This window comes from Lactuca virosa, chromosome 4 (assembly GCF_052849685.1).
Source record: "Lactuca virosa cultivar CGN04683 chromosome 4, Lactuca_virosa_CGN04683_v6, whole genome shotgun sequence".
Classification (NCBI taxonomy): domain Eukaryota; kingdom Viridiplantae; phylum Streptophyta; class Magnoliopsida; order Asterales; family Asteraceae; genus Lactuca; species Lactuca virosa.
In genome coordinates this window covers 230,412,214-230,436,983 of record NC_136429.1, presented here as the reverse complement: position 1 = coordinate 230,436,983, position 24,770 = coordinate 230,412,214, and the positions used below count along the sequence as shown (strand labels likewise).

General features: G+C 38.5%; 1 non-coding gene across 1 annotated transcript; it reads left to right on the top strand.

The window, feature by feature from the left end:
- The first annotated feature begins 23,139 nt into the window (after positions 1-23,139).
- Positions 23,140-23,249, top strand: LOC145110505 (small nucleolar RNA R71). The gene has a single exon (XR_013709884.1). It is a non-coding gene; the product is annotated as a small nucleolar RNA R71 (small nucleolar RNA).
- The last annotated feature ends 1,521 nt before the right edge of the window (positions 23,250-24,770 follow it).

Sequence of the window (24,770 nt, the reverse complement as noted above, 5' to 3'; positions counted from 1 at the left end):
CCTCAAAACCTTCAAAACTTTCAAGAACTCTATTTTCTTCTCTCAAATCTTCAACAATGGTGAAATCAGGTGCATCAAAGAAGCAATCCAAGGCTTCATGTTCTGTAAATCCAACAGGTTCCGACTCTCCAACAATCGCTTCAACTAATTTCAGAGCAATATTTGAAGATCATCCTTCATATAATGCTCCCATCAAGCTTATGATCAAGTTTCTCAGGAACCACCCTCTGTTCGGTCCATTCGATGCATTTACAGACGTTGTTCCAGTTTCTACTCTATTCAAATGTGCATTCTCTGCATATCGCCCAATGGAAAACCCCCAAGAAGTTCACCTCAATCTCATGAACGATTTTTTGGTCATCTTGTCCAAAGAAAGTTCTTAAATGCCATTAATCTTCTGGTTGACCCCTCCATCAAGATTTTCTCACTTTCAATGGCAGATGTTACATCCGCACTCTACTAGATGGGGTATCAGAAACCAATTCGAGGGAGTGGTGAGTTCAAAAAGAATCAGCTGCCTGCGGTATGGCAGTTTGTGTGTCATTTTGTCATCCGCTGCCTATCCGGCAGAACCGGAGGCATCGACAACATGGGACTGAAGCTACTGGAATTGGTATGGAGCATCTACACAGGCCACGACGTAAACTATGGACAAATCCTTTGGGACTACTTCCTCCAATACATTCCCAAAGAGCACCCAAGGGAGAACCCAGCCGAGCTCACATTTGCATGGTTTTGGTCACTTTGCATCTCAGACTTACATGCGGATGCTGGAATAGACATGGGTAGTGACATCAATTTTTTCGTCACTGAGGATCTTAAAAGGTACAACCCTTCTTCTGATCAAACGATATTTGGACAGATCCGCAGACTCCCTACTCATATCCTTTCTTCTCTTGGTCTTGAGACTGCTGATGTCTCAGACCACATTGAGGCTACGGAAGGTATTTCCCCATACCCTCCTACCCCGCCTCTTCCATCTGCAGCCATTATCCCTGAGGGTACCGCAGTCCCCTCTTCCACTACACTATCCAATCTTTCTCAAAGAAGAAAGCAGTTGGCAACCAAGAAACAAAGAACACCCAAGAAGGATGCTCCTAAACGAACCACACCCACCAAGAAACGCAAAACAAAACCTGCCCCAATCATATCTAGCAGTGATTCAGATGAGGATAGGCATCCAATCTCTATCTTCAAGAAAAGGAAAACAACCGATACCACTATCCATATGCGTGACCGGACCGATGCTGAAGCCTCTCAACAGGCTCCAGTAGTCCTTGGGGTGCCCGCACACCCATTCGACACCACCATCATTTTCCAGTCAGACTCAGAAAGTGAGTCTGATTCTCAACTACGTGGAGACTCCCCCCCCCAGTGCACTCCCAAGAGGACGACACTGGTTCACGCCCTAAGGTCTCCAAGGCTTCCCGACTGCATTTCTTTTCACCAGAGGAGTTGGGCTCCATCCTTCTTTCTGTCACCCAAACACTACAAACACCTTCTCACCCGTAGGGCACTTCTTTCGCCCATGCCAGAACTGAGCAAAGGCCACACTTGACCACGGGTCAAGGAGACCGAGGAAGCTCAGGAAATCCTACTATGCTTTCATCTTTTACAGGTGGTTTAGGCACGGTGAGCACAAATGTGCAAGGATCCGTGGACTCGAAGGACACTTCGGTGCGCTTTGAAGGATTTGACCATGATGCATCCAATGACTCTTGGTTACAGTACAATCCGGTAACTGAGTCAGACAAGAAGAAGTATGATGCGTTCCAAAGGGCTTTCCAAGCCCGTAAGGAACAACAAATCAAGCAGCAACAACAGAAAGAATAGGAGATCCAGTCTGTGGCTAGATATTGGGCAAATGCCATCAGCAATGCCAGTACCGTAGCCACCATTCAAAAAATTCAGAACTGGATGGATCAGATGGCTGAAACAATTTCCAAAGCTCAAGCTTCAAGTGTAGCCGCAGGTACCTCCAAAGTTCCTCCTACTCCAACTCCCATTCCATCTCCCACTCCTACAGTCAATCCATCAAAAGACGAAGAACCTGCAATCGAACTCATTTCAGCTCCCACCTTCGGTCTTGATGATGAAGACATCCAAGAAGTAAACAAGCCAAGCCCTTCTGATGATGACCTCATGATGTTTGAAGAAGAGGAGTCCAGCGGTTCTCAGCATTCGACTTCCAAGCCTAAAGAGAAGAAGAAAAAGAAGAATAATGTTGTCACCCGGAAGGAGTTCATGAGCCTTCAAGCCAAAATCGATCAGATCATGGCTGCGGTCCAGCCTACTCAACCGCAACCTGAAGAAACTCCCTTGACAATAACCGCAAGGTTGACCACAAGGACTTCATGGCTGCAGCGGAACGACTCATTACTGAGGTGACCGCAATCAAAACGGATCTTCAAGCGGCCATCGCGGATCAAGCTTCTCAGTCTCAGAAATTGATAGATGAGACTCATACTGCTTATGAGTCCGCTATCTCTGTTCTTCAAGCAACCATCAACAGACTGCAGAAATCCCTTTCCTCCAACTTCCATGGCCCTGAGATCCTCCAGCTCACCAAAGAAATCCACAAGTTGCTCTTCAGCTCCTCCACTCCAAACAACCAACATTTGGCAGAAGCTCTCAAAGCTCAGTTCCAAGAAGTCTTCAACAAGGTGGATGGACTTAAGCAATGGCTTGAGGAAGCACCGGGGTTGCATCCCTCAAGAGGGGGAAGTGATGAAGAACAAGAAGTCCATCACTCTGATACTTCTATTCATCAGAGTCCCCCCATCATCACTGAAAAAATTCCCACACCACCGCAACCATCTCAACATACTCCATATCCTCACACTTCACCTCCAAAAGATACTCCCAAAAAGCCAGAGACTCCTCCGCACTTCAAGAACTTGGCTGAAAACATGTCTTCTCCTAGCACCACAGACTCCCCTGCCACCGCTCAAAGGAAGCATGATTGGAAAGCAGCCAAGCTGGCAGAGTTAATTTGGAGAGAATGCGGGTTTGACACCATGATGGATGAGTCCTTGATCAATTCTTGGATCAATCCGCACCGCAAGCTCCTAGACAAAGATTATAGACCACACCTCACTTATGCTGAACCCCCTGCTGATGGATACTGGGATATACCAGTTTCTCCAAATGCCAAGTACTTCACTGTATTTGAGTAGTTTGACCAAAGCCTTCCAGATCACAAGAGACTGCCAATGGAGTTTGAGAGACTTAGTCTTTTTCATGCTAAACATGCCTCCTCCATTGAAAACATATGGTCTAACGACAGACCATCCGCAGTCAAGAACTACAAAGTCAGGAAATTTATGAAGGCTGACTACATCCAGTATACCCTCACCAGAAGGGAGCATGACTACATTCGCACCCAGGCAGAATTTCCTTGTATGAATCCGGAAGAAATCTTCCTTATTGCCAGGGTGTTCCAAAACAAGTCAGAAAAGCACCCTAAAATGCAGATAGCGTTTGAAAAAGCCAACTCTTTTCTCAGGGATACGGTCTGTGACTTTGCCAAGATAGATGCGGATATCTACCCCACCATCCTCAAAAAGTTTGATCTCTCACCTTTTGAACCTGTGCCAATGCCTTCTGAAGGCTTCCAAGAAAGATCTCTGGGCGCAACAAACTACCCTGAACTTGGAGTCATATTCAAAAGGAAGACTGACAACGTCAAATATTTCATTCCTATGACTGCCATGCACCGCCTGACCAAGAAACAACTTGACATCTGCCGGACTGCAATTGAAAGATCTAAGCATACTACCGCATAAGTCAAGTTCGAGATCACAAGAAGAATCACATGGTTGGAAAACGTCAGGAAGTTCTGGTGGATTTTGATCAAGTTCCTCAAACTTGATAGCTGAACCGGAGTTAAAGAGGTCACTTAGGGGGGAAATTGTTGAATCATAAAAGTGACCCTCTTGAACTCAGCTACCGCAACCATCTCAGCTACCGCAACCATCTCAGCTACCACAACCATCTTTCTACCGCAACCGCTTCAGCACCCGGAGTCAATCTTGTTCATCAGCAACCGCATCAGCAACCTGAGTCAGATACCGCAGTCAACGTAGCTACATTACGTTATTTTTCTTTTATGTAATACACTCTATTATCCAGTATGCCTTGCACGGCTGCTTATAGAGTTGTAATCTAGTGTAGTTTCTAAGTCTCTATAAATAGAGACTTACTCTCTTTGTATTAAATGAGATAAGAAAAGGAACCGATAACTTATGAATTCTATCTGAATACACATTCTGAAGTTATCTCTCTTATCTTTCTTCACTCATATCTTCTTACTTAAATCTTATCATAATCCTGCTGATCATAATCCCTCTTCGGAGCAAGTCTTTAAGACTTAATCACTAAGCTTGATCTTCCTTATTAACTTGGAGTGAATGCATTCCTTGTTATGAATCAGCTTAAGTGTCTTCTTGATATAACAATTGCTGTCATTTCCATTCCTTTACATTTCCGCAACTAACTCTCTAACTATCTAACTATATTATTGTTGAGCTTTTAGATCCTTTGAGATTAACTATTCCGCATTATACTTGTTCTAACTTTTGTTCAAGTGTGTCTCCAAGTTTTTCTCTCAACATTTTTCTTTTCCTCCTTTAATTTTTGAGTTTTTTGAGGTGACACGTTTCCATTACGCGCAAATCATGCCTAAGATTTGGCATATTTTGTTCTGGGTTAATCATCTTCATAAAACTAAGAATCTTGATCTTGGTTTACATGAGATTGTTAGTGTTAATCATCTTAGAACATTTGGTTCTTCCGATATTGTTTTCAATATAAAGCATGCGAGAAACAATTTAGTCCTGAACACGTATTGCCATAGCATTAGATGGAAAAAGAAATACTTTTTTTTGTTAATTGGTGTTCTTTGAGTAATGGGGATACTCTACCTGTTGAGTGGATTAGTTCGAGTAGGATCTTAGTTTTTCTCCTTGATGAATTCTATCATTCAGGGAGGGAATACTAACTCTTGTTTTATAATGGTTCCCAAATTTGAAGACTTATTCCCGCCTTGAGAGGATAGCGATGGAAAATTGTCAAGTTCATGGATCTATCTGAGGATCTGAGGTCTTTTAAAATCGTTCATACCTTGGTAGAGAATAATAGCTCATCACAAGATCCCTCAATTGATAACATGCCTACAGGTAGGGGTTTTAATCTTTATTTTCAAGATGAATTCTTCCTTGTTCTTGCTATTAACTTTATCCAATTTTGGTAAACTAAAGGATTATCAGTTTTGTCACACCCCCACCGCCTATGGATTTTCCTGGTTGTGCGGTGTTGTGATGATGGTATACAAATATTACCTATATTGAACAACACACCGAAGATATAACACAACCGTTACTTTTTTTATTATATATAAAAGAGTTATATAATTATTTGCGGTATAAACACATGAACATAATTTAACAAAACTAGACAATAAGAGAGCACATGAGAGTTCCAATTACTTCGTTGATAAGATCCTCCTTCACCTTGCTACCTCCATATCACATCTTCTCGAGAATACATGTGGTTTGAAAACATCAACATAATGTTGATGAGTTCACAGGTTTTTATAGTTTTATACTTAGAATAGTTTTATCTTCTAAGGTTTTAACTCCTTTCACTTACAACTACATATTATTACTACTTAAAGGAATTCCCCTCAAGATAGTTCATTTTTTTAATATTGGGCAAACATTTGTTATAATGAGTTCCTATAATCGAGCTTTTAACTAGATATTTTCCATGCATGATGTTTCATCGGACATTTTAATGTAGTTCAGAAAGTTATGCCTATTGTTACTTGACCGTTAGGGTTGTATCTAGCAAACATAATCGGGGATGTAAACCCCGTATACACCCTCACTTAAGATTTAACGATTATAGGTCGGGGTTAGCTAAAAACTGATCAGCTAAATGATGAATTGTTGTTTTCATTTAACAACTACTTTGTTTATCCTTATAGTATGTTTATTGATCTTGTTATCTTTAATTTTCCTTTGATGTGATTCTCTTACATAATTATACTTATATATACTTACTTATATATATATATATATATATATATATATATATATATATATATATATATATATATATATATATATAACTATCGTAGTTTTTGATGTTCTTGTCAGGATATTAGGGAAGAGTAACAAATAAGAATTATGCTTATCCATGGGTTTGGCCAGCCTTAACAACTAAGTATTATGCTACCCTAAAGCCTCTGCCAATATAACGACTTGGTATAGTATTATCATATGGTTTTGGGTAGAGTATCTACTAGGCATAATCTTATCCTATTGCTTTGTGCAACATAACGGCTAAGCATAATATTATTCCTAAAATTTTGTCATGGTAAGTACCAGACAAAATATCATTCTAACGTTTCATGTATATTGTAAACTACTTGATATATTAATAATACTAATATTTAGTAAAATATATAGTGTATTATTATAACATGTATTCCCCCCATAAAGCTTTTAAAAACTTGTAAAATTCGGGCCGTGAACTCACCCTAGTAGCGTGAATCGTGAAAGTAGGTTTGCTTCGGGACTCGGGAGCTAGGAGACCTCTTGTAAACTGAAGCACGTCGAATATATATATATATATATATATATATATATATATATATATATATATATATATATATATATATATATATATATATATATATATATATATATATAGAGAGAGAGAGAGAGAGAGAGAGAGATTGTCTTCAAGTTGTATGCATAATGGGTTTACATACACTTCTATTTAATGCAAGGTTTTGGAGTGTGCTTCACACTTCTTAGTGTGCATGCCTCAAAAACTACTTCCTAGCTCCAACCGGACGTTACCATACATCACTCACTCGTTGGGCTACGTTATCTGCAATCTTCATGAATCTTGCTTTACTGTGTGCACCACGCCTGGTGTACTCACATAAATGACTTTGAAAATTTAACATCTCTTGCATACGATCTCTGTTCTTTACCATCTTTATACCCGCGCAATGCTCTCGACTGCCACTACAACCTTCCTTTAGGTTGTTTTGACAAATTTTGACATTCATCTTTTGGCCTAACGGGGGTATCCGTAAATGACATTATAAAAATCATAACTTCCTCGTACGGGCTCATTTCTTGGAATTTTGTGTCTCAGAATTCTTATATTGAGGAGTACTACAACTTTTCTTTTTAAGACGTTAGCCAAAACTTAACCGATCTCTTTGTACTATTTTTACGTTGTAAAATTATTTACGTTGTTTATTTTATCACTAGTACAAACCATACGTTCTCCGTACGAATTCGGATTTTTATAAAGTTCATATTTTTGGAATCATGTCGTCGTGTACTTCCTGAATATGTTAACCAATCCCTAAGATGACACGACTTTTCACGCACCTATTTTTGAGCTTATTCGTCGAATTACTGATATATATATATATATATATATATATATATATATATATATATATGTATATATATATATATAAGGGAGTATTTGACTATATTTATCAATATAATGAAGTATTACATTGCTTCCCTATTAAATTTATTCGTTAATGGTAATTCTTAATGACGTTTGGTGACGTGCTTTCTTCAGTTGTTACATTCTCCTCCCGTTGAAGGAAATTCGTCCCGAAATTTAACTTATGGTCGGGTTGTTTTTGAGCAAGTGAGGGTACTTGTTCTTCATTTGGTCTTCCTGCTCCTAAGTATACTCTGGTTCTCGCTTAGAGTTCCATCATACCTTGACAATGGGAATACAACTCTATTTGAGTCTTTTAACCTCCTGGTTTATAACTTCGATTGGCTCCTCAATAAAGTTGAGTTTGATATTAACCTAAATTTCGATGATAGGAATGATAAGTGTATCATCAGAAAGACACATCTTGAGATTTGACACATGGAAGACGTCATGCACACTGCTAAGTTCTTGAGGTAACTTGAGCTGGTAGGCTACTAGGCCAACCCTTGCAAGGATCTCAAATGGTCCTATGTACCTTGGATTAAGATTACCCTTATTTCTGACCCTTATTAACCCTTTCCAAGGAGAGAGCTATAACATTACCTTGTCTCCAACTTGGAATTCAAGGTCTTTAGGCGCTCTCTAATTTTCACGATCTTCTCAGTGGTCTCACGGATGATATGTAGGCCTGTTAGCAATGTATTGTTGGATAAGGTGTCTAAGTCCATAACTATTTCTGGTATGTACTTGACCCGACCCGGCATGATCCATTTGGGTTGCATGGCACCATGCAATTGGATAAACTAAAATGAGAGAAATAACACTTATGGTTTATTAATATATTATAAATTCTAATATATTAATAATATTATTTAATTAGTTTGATCAAGAATTAATTTAGAATTAATTAAGTGATCAAAAGATAACTAATTAAATATATGGGTAGATTATGTAAATCTTCCATATCTTATATAGTGGGCTAAGAGGCTCCATTGATTATCAAGTTGGGTTCCACCCATAGGATGTTCCATGGAGGCTCCATCGGAGTAACAAACCCATGGGTCATGGAAATGAAGAGTCATGCCACATTAGGGTTTACATGGTGTAACCCTAGAGGTGACACACTATATAAGCAAAATGTTCTCCAGCAAAATTAGCGAAACTAAGAAACAAGAGGGCTAGAGCCGATTTTGCAAGTGTAAGATTCTCTCAAAGTTTACTCCTTTGCATTTGGTGTTGTGTGAAGCATTTGAGGCATCACACTTGGGGTGCTAGGCTCACAAGGTTTCAAGGATCATAATCAACAACAAGGTAAGTTTTTCTATCTTTCATTCAAGTTAAAAATGTTCCCCATGTATGCTAGATAGGAATATAACCTTGGAATTCAACTTTCCATGATTATTAGACAAACATAGATCCAAGGTTATTAGGGTTGCATGTACACTTAGGAAGTGTTAGAATGCTCAAACCCCATCAGTGGTATCAGAGCCTAGGTTTGTTTGTTGGTTTTTTTTTTGTGTTCAAACAGCTTGAAAAAAAAATCGTTTTTCTGTTTTCTGCTCGTATGAAAGTTTGCACATTTGTTGCTGGAAATGGACTAGAAACATTACCCTAAACTGTTTTGATGTTTTAAAGCTTGTTTTAGATGGTGTAATGTTTATGCTAATCCATTTACAATGGCAATTATTAAAATTACAAGTTTTTTTTAAGTGTAATTTTTGATTCTTGAAATTGTTCATATTCATGTTCTTGAACTTATGAAGATTAGATGATCATAGGAATTGTTTGTAACCTTCATGGTAGTTTAATTAATGATCATAATGTGTTTTAATGGAGTCTATAACTTGTCCTCAAGTTATGGAAAACCAAAAGTCTCACTTTTATTAAAGCCATTAAAAGAACACAAGAGTTATAAAAATGAAGAGTCTTCATTTTTATTACTCAATTAATTCATAAGTTATAAGAAATGAAAAGTTTTGGAAGTTTACAAAACTTGCCCTCAAGTTTTGGAACATGTAAAGTCTTGATTAAAACTTTAGTTCCAACCCTTAGAATTTTAAAAGTTAAAATTCAACCCTTATACTTTATAATATTATAAGTTACTAATATATATATGTATAACAACAAGTCGTCTTACCGCTAGTACGCCTCATTCACGAAGTCGGTCTATAAGGGGGGTATAAGGTTGTTGCCTATAAAATGGCAACTTAATGGGTGTCCACTCTCATCCACCGCTTCCTTGATCGGTGGAGGGTCGTTAGCCGAACGGATAAGACAAGGACTTCTAAATTCTCATTAAAAGTATGATGAATATTATAAAGTAACTAAATGCTTTTATTAAATTCCCAATCTTAGTTACTTTAGGAAAATGTGAATAAGGTGCTAATCCATGAAATTACACTTTACACTTTGTTTAAGTCGTTGGTGGAGCGTGTGTGGTTAACCGGCACACTAACTTGGACTTAACAAGGTAGGTAAAGGGTGACTTAAGGTTTACCATAGCATCGGTGGAGCGTGTGTGGTTTACTGGCACATCGATTGAGTGATAAACCTTGAGGGTACCAAGTGATTTGCATGGTTACTTCACACCTCGTTTTGTGATCCTCGGTATCCTAGTCACAAAACTTGGAGGGCACACTCGAGATTGAAACATGCCTTTGAAAAGTTCATTGAATCTCAAAAGAATCTAGGAATTTCTAAGAACCAATTAAAAACCTAATATTTATATTTCGTTTTTCATGGTGGAAATTGGTGAATCGTCATTCACCTACCTTTCAAATATGTTATAGCTTGGATTACGTCATACCTCTTCTAAGTTATAATATATTGTGATTGGATCCTAGCCTTAATATTACATTTGGGTGTTTTATTAAGGACTCTCTTAATATCTAAACTAATCTTGTTCTCTTCTTTCAGATGTCTTCAAACAATGCTGCTTCTGGCTCTAATCCTAATGGCTCCTTTACCCTTATGAACTTGTGTGGGAAAGTCACTTTTGATGGATCCAACTTCAATGAATGGATCAGAAACAGCAGGATGATTACCCGCTACGAGGACAAAGAATATGTCCTTGACAAGGAGCTTAAGGAGATTGATGAGACCACTGCAACTCCCCAGGAGATCGCTGACTTCCGGGCACATGAAAGGGATGCTACAAAAGTGGCATGCATCATGTTGGCCACCATGACAGCGGAACTCCAAAAGTCCTATGAGGACTTCTACCCTTTTGAAACGCACCATGATCTGATGGAAAGATACCATCAAAGTGCACGACAAGAGAGGTATGAAATCATATGCTCTATCATAACAACCATGATGAAGGACGGGGAATCCGTCACGAGCCACATGCAGAAAATGCAAAGGTATGTGGATCGGTTGCTGAAGGTTAATGTGAACTTCCCTGAGGAGCTTGCAATAGATATCATTTTGCACTCCTTACCATCGTGCTATGATCAATTCCGCATGACATATCACATGAATAAGGAAGAGGTCACACTCAGCAAACTTCAGGGACTCCTCAAGACCGCATAAACAGGTCTTAAGGGTAAGTCGGTTGTTAACACTCCTACTCCAAACTCCGCCCCGGTTTTGGCAATCGGGAAAGGTAGAGGGAAGAAGAGGAAGAGCTCTTCGAAGGGTACGAAGGCTAGGACCCTTGATGGCTCTTCTTCAAGTGGAACCGAGAAAGGTTTCGTCACTCCTTCTTCTGACCCAAAAGAGGCTGAATGCTTCTATTGCCATGAAAAGTCACATTGGAAGCGGAACTGCCCAAAATACCAGCAAGATGTGAAGGATGGGAAAGTTAAACCCAACCATGCAGGTATTTACACTATCTTATCTAATAACTCACCCCATTCTAACTCTTGGGTCCTTGATACCGGTTGTGGTATTCATATCTGTTCTGATTTGCAGGGACTAAGAAGAAGTGAGAATGTGGAGCATGGAAGAATAAACTTAATCATGGGGAATAGGAAAGCTTTACCTGTCACCAAGATTGGAGTTTATACTTTATTGCTAAGTAGTGGGTTTAGTTTAGATTTGAATAAGTGTTGTTATTCGCCAGAAATGGCAAGGAACATTATTTCCTTTCATGCATTGTATAAACAAGGTTTCATCTTTTCATTTGATAATGAAGTTGGTTCGATTAATGCTTTCTTTAATAATGTTCTTTATTTTAAAGCATTACCTTGTGATGGCGTGTATGAAACTGTATCTGTGGTTGATAACTTAGGAAATAATGTATTGTGTATTGATTCTGTTAATAATAATAACTTGGATAAAGCATCATTATGGCATTGTCGTCTTGGACATATAAGCAAGAAACGCATAGGCCAACTCCAAAAGGATGGAGTATTGGAGTCATTTGACCTAAAGTCAGATGATAGTTGTGAATCATGCTTACTTGGAAAAATGACAAAGTCACCCTTCACAGGTTCTTGTGAGAGGGGTGAAGGTTTGTTGGATCTTATACACACAGATGTGTGTGGGCCCTTCAAACATGCCACAAGGGATGCTAATCGTTATTATTTGACTTTTACTGATGATTACAGTAGATATGGATATGTCTACTTAATCAAGCATAAGTCAGAGACTTTTGAGAGGTTTAAAGAGTTTAAACAGGAAGTCGAGAATCAATTGGGCAGGAACATTAAGATGCTTCGATCTGATCGAGGTGGTGAGTATCTTAGTTCAGAGTTCCTCGACTATCTTAGGGAATGTGGGATTGTCTCACAATTGACACCTCCCAGGACACCGCAGTTGAATGGTGTAGCTGAGAGGCATAATCGAACCTTGTTGGATATGGTTCGTTCCATGATGAGTCGAGCTTCGCTACCAATCTCATTTTGGGGGTATGCCTTAGAGACTGCCACCCATATCCTTAATCTAGTTCCCACAAAGAAAGTTGCCAAAACTCCTCATGAGATGTGGACTGGTAAAGTACCCAAACTAGACCACATTAAGATTTGGGGTTGCGAGGCTTTCGTGAGACGCGAGACTCATGATAACCTCGAACCTCGAAGTGAGAGGTGTATTTTCATCGGCTACCCGTAGAAATCCTTTAGTTACCTCTTCTACAGACCTAGTGAGAATGTGGTCTTTGTAGTTAGGAGGGCTTTCTTTCGAGAGAGAGAGTTCATAAGCCAAGGAGACAGTGGGAGGCAAGTTGACCTTGAAGAAATTCAAGAGTCAAGTGGTGAAGGAACTTCAAACCCTAGCACTCAACTTGAGGAGGAAACTTCTGTTGAGCCAATTGACAAGTCTGTACCTCTGAGGCGTTCCACAAGGGTTAGGAATGCACCTGAGCATTACTATGGATTCCATATTACTGCGGAAGGTGATACACTTATCAGTGATGAGACGCTGATAGGTCTGGATGAACCTAACAGTTACGCGGAAGCCATGGCAGGCCCTGATTCAGCCAAGTGGAAAGAGGCAATGGACAGCGAGATACAGTCCATGTATGACAAGCAAGTTTGGAACTTGGTTGAGAATGTACCAGGTCGTAAGACTGTAGGGTGCAAATGGATCTTCAAGAAGAAGACCGACATGGATGGTAATGTACACACTTATAAGGCACGACTGGTTGCAAAGGGTTTCTCACAAACTCCGGGAGTTGATTATGATGAGACCTTTTCTCCAGTGGCCAAGATTAAGTCTATTAGGGTTCTGTTAGCCATAGCCGCATTTCATGACTATGAAATATGGCAAATGGATGTCAAAACCGCTTTCCTTAATGGAAAGTTGGCTGAGGATGTTTACATGAGTCAGCCAGAGGGTTTTGTCAACACAGAGTACCCTAATAGAGTTTGTAAGCTTGAGAAATCCATTTATGGGTTAAAGCAAGCACCTCGCAGATGGAATCTTTGCTTTGATGAGAAAGTCAAGGAATTTGGCTTTTCTAGGAGTGAAGATGAATCTTGTGTATATGTCAAGGTTAGTGGGAGTATAGTTAGCTTTTTGGTATTGTATGTGGATGACATACTACTCATAGGAAATGACATCCCAACTCTACAGGAAGTTAAGTCCTAGCTTGGGAAGTGTTTCTCTATGAAGGACCTAGGAGAAGCTGCCTATATTCTAGGGATAAGGATCTTGAGAGACTGGAGTAAAAGACTAATTGGACTTAGTCAGAGTACTTACTTGGATAAGGTGTTGAAGAGATTCGACATGCAGGATTCCAAGAAAGGAGAGTTACCCATCCAGAGTAACGCCAGATTGAGTAAGACACAAAGCCCTAGTACTGAGGTTGAGATAGCATAAATGAGTCGAATACCTTATGCTTCGGCTGTAGGATCGATCATGTATGTTATGACGTGTACTCGACCTGATGTAGCCTTTTCTTTGAGCATGGTTAGCAGGTATCAGGGGAACCCTGGCAAGGCACACTGGACTGCGGTAAGGAATATCCTCAAGTACCTACGGAGGACTAAGGACTGGGTCCTTACCCTCGGTGGGAGTGAAGACTTGAGAGTTGTAGGGTATAGTGATGCTAGCTTTTAGACTGATAGGGATAATTTCCGCTCTCAGTCAGGCTGGGTCTTTACCTTAAATGGAGGAGCAATTTCTTGGAAGAGTTCCAAGCAAGAGAGAGTGGCTGATTCAACTTGCGAATCAGAGTATATAGCAACTAGCGAGGCAGCAAAGGAGGCGATATGGCTGAAGAACTTCATTGGAGACCTTGGAGTTGTACCAGCTATTAAAGAGCCAATGGAAATTTTCTGTGATAGTGAAAGTGCAGTTGCCTTAGCCAAGGAACCAAGGGATCACGGGAGATCCAGACACATCGACAGAAAATACCATTTCATCAGACATCGAATAGAAGAAGGACTCCTCGTGGCAAAGAGGGTATCATCGGATGAGAATCCAGCAAATCCCCTCACGAAGGGACTGACTCGGGTTAAGCATCTCCAGCATGCTCGGAGCATAGGGCTGAAGGATGATATTAGATTTAGTAGTTAGATAACCTTGAAATTTGTAAAGTGTAATTGACATTAAATGATGAATAAAAGGTGTTTTATTTATGAGTAAAGTGTTGCTATCTCTTGTCGATCGTTTACTATATTTCTTTTGCATGTTTTGACTTCCAGAATAATTATGTTTGGTATATCATATTATTCGAACCTCCACAGTCGGTTATATGTCGGAAATAGGTATGAATCAAGACTGTCATGATTGGTTGCAGAGGTCTAAGTTGTTGGACATGGCTACAACACTCATGAGTGCTCATAAGTTCTGAGCATTGGACTCAACCCACGCTCACTGGAATCACTTCATGGAATTTATCTCGAGTGATCGTGAGACGGTAATATCATATAAGTCTTCAAACCTAGAGATATTATTTGTTACTTATGAGTTCGTTATGCATTGATTGTACGTTAACGCATTGGTAACTCGATGTTATAAAACGTGCTTTTGTGTATAATTCAATGAGTGGTAGAACAAACATATGAGTCGAAGTTTATCTGTTCCTTCTTGGATTAGAAGCTGATATCTGGGCCCCTCGATGATTTTGTTTTGACCTATGTACCGGGCCCGGTCAGAACTAAGTTGATGTGTTCAATTAAGTTCTTTGTCAAACATATCGGAAATCGGGAAACAAACTGCTGGACAATAAGTAAGACTTTGTTCCATGTATTTGTCCGGCTGATATCTAGAACAGAGGATTATATGATCACTTATCTTAAATGGCGTATCATCATCTTCTCAGTTCCGAGAGACCTTGAAAGAGCTACGATTGCCGATCGTTTCCTGAAGTATTGCAGTTATAGTTATTAGACTTATCCAAGTGGGAGACTGTTGGATAAGGTGTCTAACTCCATAACTATTTCTGGTATGTACTTGACCCGACCCGGCATGGTCCATTTGGGTTGCATGGCACCATGCAATTGGATAAACTAAAATGAGAGAAATAACACTTATGGTTTATTAATATATTATAAGTTCTAATATATTAATAATATTATTTTATTAGTTTGATCAAGAATTAATTTAGAATTAATTAAGTGATCAAAAGATAACTAATTAAATATATGGGTAGATTATGTAAATCTTCCATATCTTATATAGTGGGCGAAGAGGCTCCATGGATTATCAAGTTGGGTTCCACCCATAGGATGCTCCATGGAGGCTCCATGGGAGTTACAAACCCATGGGTCATGGAAATGAAGAGTCATGCCACATTAGGGTTTACATGGTGTAACCCTAGATGTGACACACTATATAAGCAACATGTTCTCCACCAAAATCAGCGACACTAAGAAACAAGAGGGCTAGAGCCGATTTTGCAAGTGTAAGATTCTCTCAAAGTTTACTCCTTTGCATTTGGTGTTGTGTGAAGCATTTGAGGCATCACACTTGGGGTGCTAGGCTCACAAGGTTTCAAGGATCATAATCAACAACAAGGTAAGTTATTCTATCTTTCATTCAAGTTAAAAATGTTCCCCATGTATGCTAGATAGGAATATAACCTTGGAATTCAACTTTGCATGATTATTAGACAAACATAGATCCAAGGTTATTAGGGTTGCATGTACACTTAGGAAGTGTTAGAATGCTCAAACCCCATCATGTATCTCCTACAAGTTCCTTTTCTTTTTTCATATCACCGACTTCCGCCCAACATATCGGTGATCGACACCTTCGACCATATAGAGCTTCAAATGGATCATCATTAATGCTAGTATGATAGCTATTATTGTATGAGAACTCGATCAAGGGTAGATGAGTATTACATGCACTTTCGAAATCTATCAGAAAGAATCTAAGCATATCCTCCATTGTATGGTTTGTCCTTTTTCTTTGACCGTTAACCTGAGGATGATAGGTTGTGTTTATGTCCATTCGGGTAACAAGAAATTTTTGTAGGCTTCGCCAGAATTGAGATGTGAATCTACTATCTCTATTTGATATAACGGATAATGGCACCCCATGTAATATGACTACCTATCGGAGGCACGTCCTGGTCTGCTTTTCCATTTTATTTGTCTCCCTTATTAGTAGGAAGTGGGTAGACTTGGTCAATCTGTTGACCACAACCCATATAGTGTCGTAGCCACTAGATGTCTTGTGTAGTTTTGTTACAAAGTTGATGTGCACAGATTTACCTTCCGGTTTAAATTTATAACCTAACAAAACTTAACTTAACAATTGCACTAGGCAATTTACATAGTCAGATTACTGTACAGAATAGCAAGTCGGGTCTCGATCACACGGAACAATATTTAGCTAATAAAATAACTATTAAAATTTAATCTAATAAAAACAACTGAAAGCCGGGGGGGGGGGGTATCTAATTTTGCAAATTCAGATTAACTTAAATTACTACTCAACTAAAAACTAAACAAGTAAATAACTAAGACGAATGTAAATAAAGATAACTAAGGCACTTCCACTTAGCTTTGAATCATCGTTTTTCCTATGGTTAGTTTCAAGACATGGATTATCTTCAGTTGTTTACCAATATAAAAACTATTAGAAGTCTTGGTCCCAATCTCCTAATGTTTTCACCAATTTATGAACTACTATGTAATGGTCTTACATAAATGGACACTAAACTGATTATAAATATTATTGGGCTATGTATGATAAATCTAAAATTTATTTTCCATGATCTAGACAAATAACCAAAACACAATTATGATTTAATTATATTCTATAACATAGTTAAAGTAACTACCTTTATTACCTATTCTACCATTTTGTTAATCACTAGCTCTTGCAATTTAAGATTCATAAACAACCAGATAAACAAGTTTATGCAATTTAAAGTGAGCATTCAACTACAAAAAACTTGAAGATGTAACCACCAAAGATTTAAACTATTAACATGCTATACTTTGATATATCAATCATAAGCTAAACCAACTTCATAAATCCATGAAAAGTAGAAACTAACACATAGTATTAGGGTTCATCATTACTAAATGAAAGTCTAATTATTTAGCTCATAATTCTAGAAAAAAAAACATATATTCACATGGATAACAATGGTAGACATGATTAGATCTATGAAAACCGAATGAATGATGTGAATTCCTTGCTCCAATCTCTTGATCTCTCAATCTCCAATCTTCTCCTTCATTCCAATGTTTCTTAGAAGGTTATTTTCTCTTTTCAATAGCAGGTTTCTATCCAGAAGTCGTCTCTCTCTTTAAAGTTGATATGATGTTCGATATTTATAGATTCCATAAAATCGGTCTTCACGTTATGACCATAAGGGTGTCACGACATGAGAATAGTGATTATCCTCTATGCACCAAGGAAACTGTACTTCTCCGTATATGAATCTTCTAAGGACAAGTAGTCACATGATGACCAAGAGAAGGTCGCTTCATGAAATTTAGATCGCGAATCTTCTGAATCACATGCCATGAGATTTTGTTTCCAAGTCGTGGGAACTTCCTTTTGCACGGTTTTCTTTTCCATGAGCTCCTAGTTTCAACTCATGTCCTCCACGTATCCAGATTTTTTTTTGATTTCACTACTTTTTCTTCGAAAACCTCCTTTTTGGCTGCAAAATACATTTTAACTTAATAAGTACCAAATATCTTTGTATTTTACCAAAGTATAGCGTAAATTTATTAAAATAATTCTTAAATAAATGTATAAATATAAAATATCAAAATACCCAACACTTGCCTTTTTCTTGGCCTAAAGCAATTTTTTTTTAAATATATCATATAGAACCATTCCCACCAATATCACACAAAACAATCCGAATTGAACCCACTAATTATGCATCGCCTCAAAGCATGTATTTCGTGCCAATATCCTAACTACTTCCCAAGCCCTAAATACTTACAATCCTTATAAACGCTTCCACTTACGTTGAACAACATTCGTTTTATTCACCCCTTCGAATCCATCGTCCGAAAACTTTCTTAACCTCAAAGTAATTTTTGGTTAAGCTCCCAAGCATACATATGATAAAATATGCTAGAAATGGAAAATTACAACATGAAATAATACGCCTTTGACTTTTGGGAATTTTGCCTTATTCTTCACTATCTTCAACTAGAATCTTCAATATTTGTAGCTTTTAAACTTCTCTTCATAGTTCTTGATCTTCATAATTTGTAAGCTCCTACTTACTCAATAAACTTTTGCAAATTTTATTCTTTTGTCTTTTATCCTTTTTTTTTTCTTTTCATAACTCACTTTGTTTTCACTCAAACTAAAAAAAACTAAAAAGAAAAATATATGCTTAAGCAAAGGAACTTAACTTCAACCCTTATTGGTTAAAGGTATTATTCTAAAGTGAAATGACTACATAAGCTCTTCTGTATACATTTTAAGTACACGATGTTAAACATTTGAATAATGTTGAGATCTTTTGTTCACTTTAGGGTTATAATTGTTAAAATCGTTCATTTTTTCTTGAGTAATAGGTTTGCATGTTTGAGTATTAGGTCTAAAACTACCATTAGACAAAATCCTCTGAATAATGTTGTATATTTTGTTCAAATCATAGACCGATTTTCATTATGAGTCCGATCTGTTCTCACGACGTGAAGCCCTAGGGCTCACGACGTGAAAATTGGAGAAACAATTTTATTGTCTTTTTCTTTAACATAACTGTTGTGGTTTGCTTTGAATGTCTGTTTCAGATTTTTCCAGTATCATGGGACCAAGAAAAGCTACTCAACAAGCCCGAGGAGACTTATCCAACCACCACCCATTTAATCAATTTCGAAACAACATTTCGTGTGATATTTTGAACAAATACACTAATCGATTGGGGTGGTTACATAATCGGGAATTTGCTATTACACCAACAATATATTTGGCAAGGTTGAATGAAATTGGAATTTTGGAAAGACTCAACACATTCCTTACAAAGTTATATGTGGGGAATGGCAGTTTACTTACTTGTAATTGTCGGAGGAACATACGGGAGATCCTCAATACGAATTCTTTGCTACGATGTCTTTTGAGGAGAATACGGGAGATCCTCAATACGAATGAGCGTTAGTGTCTCAAGTTGGAGGTCAATACCAGGAGTTCAGCTTGGTTGAGTTGGCATTAAGGATGGGATTATATGAGTAACATGAACCCTTTGTAACCTCAGTTTGATATATTTTTATGGGCCGCGGCAATAGATAATTCTGAAGGGGTCAATAACTATGGGTTTTCATCTACAATTGCAAAGGGTAAATTCAACTTGGGGATCTCTCAAGAGAGTCACACACGGTCTCCAATTCACCACCTTGTTATGGTTTCTATTAATCTTAAGAAGCATGTAGATAAGGTTACTAGCCTCAATCTGTTTTATCTTTGGAGCATCTTGGAACCGGGTGTTTTCTGTAACAACCCCTGCTTTATTGCTAAATTTTTGGGGGAGAAAGCAGTTAATTCAAGAGAAGGAAGCTCAATCGTCGGTGGGAATTTCGTGACCCGCTTGGCGGAATCATATGGTGTATTTTTCCCGGGTATCGTTTGAGGAATTACAAGCATTGGGGGAAATGATCTTTCCATGGACTATTTAGAGTCAATGAGGGTGGTAGTGAACTTAGAAGGAATTTATGGAATACCCCCGGATGATGAGGAAAGACTAATTGAAGGTGTGGAAGAGCATCCAAGACAAAGATGGCGGAGGTATGTGCGAGCAAGAGGTGAGCAAGCACAACAACAACCCCAAGATATACCTACGGGTGGAGTACTAATGGACCCATTTCAAAACCAGGTTGGTACTCTTTTGGACAGTCTTTGTGGGGGTGTGAGCTACATTAGGCAATCCAAGGATGGGATATACTCTGATTTCCAAATCGAGGGCTCGCCTAACATGCCTCCTCAATTACCTTATATACCTACTTGGGAAGAACTATGGGAACTTAGAAAGTTTGAAGCAGTGACTAGCGGAGCACATGGGACGAGGATAACGATTGTTTTTTGGTGTGTTTTATTTGTTTTTTTGTTTGTATTATTTCATACTTGTAGCTAGATGATGTTTATGTTTGTTTTCTTGTTTCAACCCTAGGATTTATGTTTATTTTATTTTTCGCAAAATTTATTTAATTGTCGAGAAAGTCGTGAGTGTTTAAATAATATCGAAGACCACAACTTTTGATAAGTGTGGGGTGACTATCGAGTGAGAAGAAGAGTCTGGGAGAGAGTTTCACAGAAAAGAGAGGTTTTAGATTGGATCTTACTCCAATAAGAAGTAAAATCAAGTTTTGCAATCAAATGCATTTTGGCAGAACCTATTCTGTAAAGACCCAGTTTTCACAACGTGACTCCTCACTGGTCACGTCATGGTGTTTTATTATTCTCCATCCCAAATTTTTAACATATAATCCCTACAATATTTACCATAGAAATCATACCTTCAGAGAGGAATGAACAAGGAAATAGAAAGAAAACAAAAAAGTGCAGTCGAAAATCGAAGTGGAGGGACCGAGAATGTAGAGCACACATCATGAATGTGGTTTGCAAGTGATAGTAAATTGTTGTTGTCTAGGGTAAAAAGGAAACTAGTCCCCAATTTTTCTCACGTCGTGACCAAGTATGGTTCACGTCATGAGGTTTGTAAATGATATATGTACTTCCTTGATCCCCCACGTCGTGACCACAAAAGACCACGTCGTGGGCATAATTTTTAGAGAAATGAAAAAAAAATTCATTAAAAATTTCAGCACTCACTCTTATGATCGCACAACTGATATAAAATAGAAGAATAATCGAGTGACTAATCCTTGGATGTAAAAAAACTAAAAAAGGAAGAAAAATAGAAGCCAAACTCGTGTTGCCTCCCGAGAAGCGCTTCTTTTGATGGAGTCGTGAGCCGGACTCCTTCCCGCTCTGTGTTGTGCTGGTTAGTGAGTTCCTTCATATCTACTTCCATCTTGTCAAGTGTGGTTTCCTTGCTATCTTGTTGCTCTTATTCATCACTAAACTTATCATTTGATTCCACCTCTGGGTTTGTGAATGCAAATACCTCAAGTAGAATAGGAATTAAGGCTCGAGGCTTTGTAATTTTGACTTCTTCTTGCTTTGGAAGCTTCTCCGATACTTGAAACTCTACTTCCATCAATTTTTCGAACTCTTCTAACTCATTATTTTCTTCATTTACCCTGTCCATGAAAAGTAATTCATTATTTGCTGTCAAATTCTTGGACCTTTTATCAACTCCAAATGTGATCTCTTTCTTCCCCACTCGTAGTGTGAGCTTAGACTCTCAAATGACTACTAGGGCTCTTGCGGTACTTAGTAATGGGCGTCCAAGAATGATAGGCAACTCTTCGTTCTCTTTCATATCCAAGACAACAAAATCAATTGGAAAAACGAATTTTCCAATTTTTACGAATAAATCCTTAACTATGCCCTAAAGATAAGTAACCTAATGATTTTCCATGTTAATCACCATCCTCATGTTCATCAATTCTGGTAAATTGAGCTTTTGGAAGAAAGAATATTCATCAGATTGATGCTAGCTCCAAAATCAGCCAAAGCGTAAGTTTTTGTTTCATTTCCAAACTCATATTATAAAGTGAGGCGTCTTGTATCTCCCAAGTTTATCGGTATTCCTTCCATTATAACTGTTGAACAATGTTCATTAAGAATGACCTTGTACATCTTTTCTAATTCTTGACTAGCGTGGAGAAGGTCCTGAAGAAATTTGGCGTATTCGGTCATTTTTGCCATGACTTCAATGAATGGGATGTTAATTGGAATTCCCTTTACTCGCTTCATGAATCTTCTATTCTCTTTTTCAAGTGGATTTTTCCTAGCTCGAGAAGGATAAGGTAATGACAGTTGATAAGGTTTAACCAAAGAAATTTTTGGTTTGAGTCTACTGAGGCCATGACGTGATAAGATGCTTGTCACGTCATGAGATATGGGCAAAAGATTTATCTATTTTAATCATCACTTCTTTCGACTGAGGATCAGGCTGATTTGTGGCTTCAGCAAGAATCAATAAAGGCTTCATAGATAGTGTCTTCTTCCGTCTAAATTTCCATGACGTGACGTTGCGGTTTCGGGTCGGCTTTGTTAGGAATTAATCTTTTGTGGACAAGTTTGTTAATTTCCCGACTTGAGTTTCTATATTTGCAATGGAAGTTTATTGATTTCTTAATGTGGAATCAGTAGCATCCTGCCTTTTCTTACTAGCTTACATGAATCTATTCAAAATGGACTCGAAATTGGGTTTTGTCTCGGGTGGTGGTTGTTCTTTTTGGTAATAGCCTCGTCCGTTTTTCCTATACTTCTCTTCTTTAGCCTTCGTGTATTCATCATAGGGAAACCACTACTTCTTAGGCTTCCTCTAATTTTCATCATATCGGTGACCACTAACAAACTTGTGTTTTCTGGTTCCCGATGTCATCGAAGTCACAGTCTTTTGACAAATGCAGCCCACTAAAATTGTCACATCCCACTTGTATGAAATGTATAGATTGACCCATTTTTGTAATCCTTTTGTCCATATTATCTCATTTTGGTATCACCGCCGCTAAGTTCTCGTTTCTTCCATCTACACCTACCTTGCCTCTTGTAATATATTCTCTCGGGTTGTGGTATTCTCGTGAATGTTTGACAAACTCTTATATTAATGCCTTAATAGTAGTTGTATCCTTCTTCATCATGGGTCCTTAAGAGTTTAAGAGTTGCCTCGTAGTCACGTTTATCTCATAATAGAAGATGTATACATCTTGTTGCATATTAAGATCGTGTTGAGGGCAAGTCCTTAAGATTCCCTTGTACTTCTCTTAAGCTTCATATAATGATTCAATATCGTTTTTTTTTTTGAAATTTGCTATTTTCTTCTTGAGTTTTGCTATCATCGAAAGAGGGCTGAATTGTTTAATGAATGCATTGCGAACATTTGTCCAGGTTGTGATCGTTCCAGGTTCTAGTGACTTTAACCAAATTTTAGCATCTCCTATAAATGTCACTGGAAGCATCCTTAATAATGCCACATCTCATGAAACATTTGGAACATTTAAGTATTTTTTAATGTCTAACACCTCATCAATGTGTTAAAGGAGTCTTCGTGGTTCTTCCCAAAAAATGGAATATCTCTTAGCATCGAGAGGATATGTCCCTTGAGCTCAATGTTCTTTATGGCGGGAATTTGTTGCACCCAAGTCGCCAGGAATGAAGTTTCTGACTACTCATTGCATGCGCGGGAATTTGTACGCATTGACTACTCATTGCATGCGCGGCATTGGGGGATTGTCAACGTACGCTGGGCGTACCCATGCGTACGCTAGGTATAATCGAGCCAGGGGAAAACCCTAATTTTTAGGGTTTGAACCCTATTTAAGGTCCTTAAATCCATCAAGTCCCTTACCTTTTTATCCACCATTGTTGGTGTAGTGAAAATCTCAAACCCTAAGCCACCTTAAGTCCATTTGTGAGCTTTCTTGAGTGTTTGTGGTGTTCTATAATGACTTTGAAGGAGAAGGAAGCTTGAGAAGAAGAAAGGACGAGGAAGGGGATTGTAGATCCAAAAGTTTGGCACCATTTCTAGACAATTGAAGGTATAAAGTTTGAACCATGATCATTACAAGCTTAGATCTAGCTTTTGGGTAGACAATGGTATCTTTTGGTCCCATAGTTTGGATTCATGGAGTGTGAGAAACTTCAGACCATATGAGCTATATTTTTGGACTCTTGGAGGTGTATTGAGTCATAAAAATCTTATCTTGATGGTTAATCCACAACCATGCAAGTGTTAGTACCCATCCAATTTAATAAATGGACTTAACTCATGGTTTGAGCCCCATCCATGCATGCAAAAGCATAAAGTTTGCAACTTTATGGATTAAGGCGTTATTTCAAGCTTGGATCCAAGTTTTAGACTTTAGGTCTTAATGTATTAAGACATGGAAGTTGGCTTGGGTTGGCAGACCAGTAAGCCATGCATACTCCAGTGTACGCTATGCGTACTGGGTCAGCACCACGACTCCGGGTCAACACCAACGTACGCTGGGCATACAAGCCAAGTACGTCGCGCATACGCGGTCTGTGAGCTCAACTAATTTTTAGGCTCGTGGTTATGTTGGGCCTTGGACTTGTTTAGTTTGGGCCTCAATGCCACTTGTTGTAACAAGACATTTTTGGGCCTAAGTCCATGGTAGGTGTTCTTAGGCCATATTGGGCCTTAGAGGCCCTATAGTGGGCTTGGATGTCTTTTTGGGTTTTTATAGATTTGAGCTTTGGGGGAAAGGAAGCCCAATTAGCAAAAGGTAAAGGAGCACTTTTGCCTTAAGTCAAGAATTAGGGTTTTGGACTTTCAGGTTAGAATGTGACCTAATTTCTAATTAGGGTTTTATGCTTGTGCGATAGGGAGA